The following is a 493-nucleotide window of genomic DNA, read 5'->3' as shown; positions in this document are numbered from 1 at the left end:
AATCGTCCGACGCGCAATATGCGTTCAACTTATCGGTGTTCATGTGTCCTGCAGTTCACATTGTGACGCGCATTTAGCTGCGGTCTTCATCGATCCATGAGCCGAGTGATCCCCTGCCTAGGGTTTTATAGTAAGGTTCCCAATGTAACACAATCCCGGTGGTACGTCCAAAGACTAACTTTCTGACTAAGTTGTCTTTATTACCCAATAGTCCCAGGCCTTGTGACTTGTGGCTCATGTCTACGCCCATGGCCACCATTCGCTAAGATAGTTTTGAAGTCACTTTGAAGGCCCAGGAACAACTCTCTTAGCACATCGGTTAACCTGGCGCCGCAGTCAACTCATGTGCTTGGATCGGATCGAGCTATTGAGTATTGGGCCTGCATACTCGCTCATCCGTATCCTTTGCGTACCGCCCCATGGCCCTTGTATGTCTGCACCACAGTTCCTGTTCGTTCCGTGCCTATGGCCGGATACGTATTGCACATCGGTA

The 493-nt window shown here is 50.1% G+C and overlaps 1 non-coding gene across 1 annotated transcript in view; it reads right to left on the bottom strand.

Annotated features, from left to right (window-relative positions):
* Positions 1-125, bottom strand: part of LOC125773728 (5.8S ribosomal RNA) — a 158-nt gene extending 33 nt beyond the window's left edge. Inside the window, exon 1 of the ribosomal RNA XR_007420331.1 lies at positions 1-125. This exon is cut by the window's left edge and continues 33 nt beyond it. This is a non-coding gene — a ribosomal RNA (5.8S ribosomal RNA).
* Between the last annotated feature and the right edge of the window lie 368 nt (positions 126-493).

Source organism: Anopheles funestus (genome assembly GCF_943734845.2).
Source record: "Anopheles funestus chromosome X unlocalized genomic scaffold, idAnoFuneDA-416_04 X_unloc_48, whole genome shotgun sequence".
NCBI lineage: Eukaryota > Metazoa > Arthropoda > Insecta > Diptera > Culicidae > Anopheles > Anopheles funestus.
This window is presented reverse-complemented; position numbering and strand designations above follow the sequence as displayed.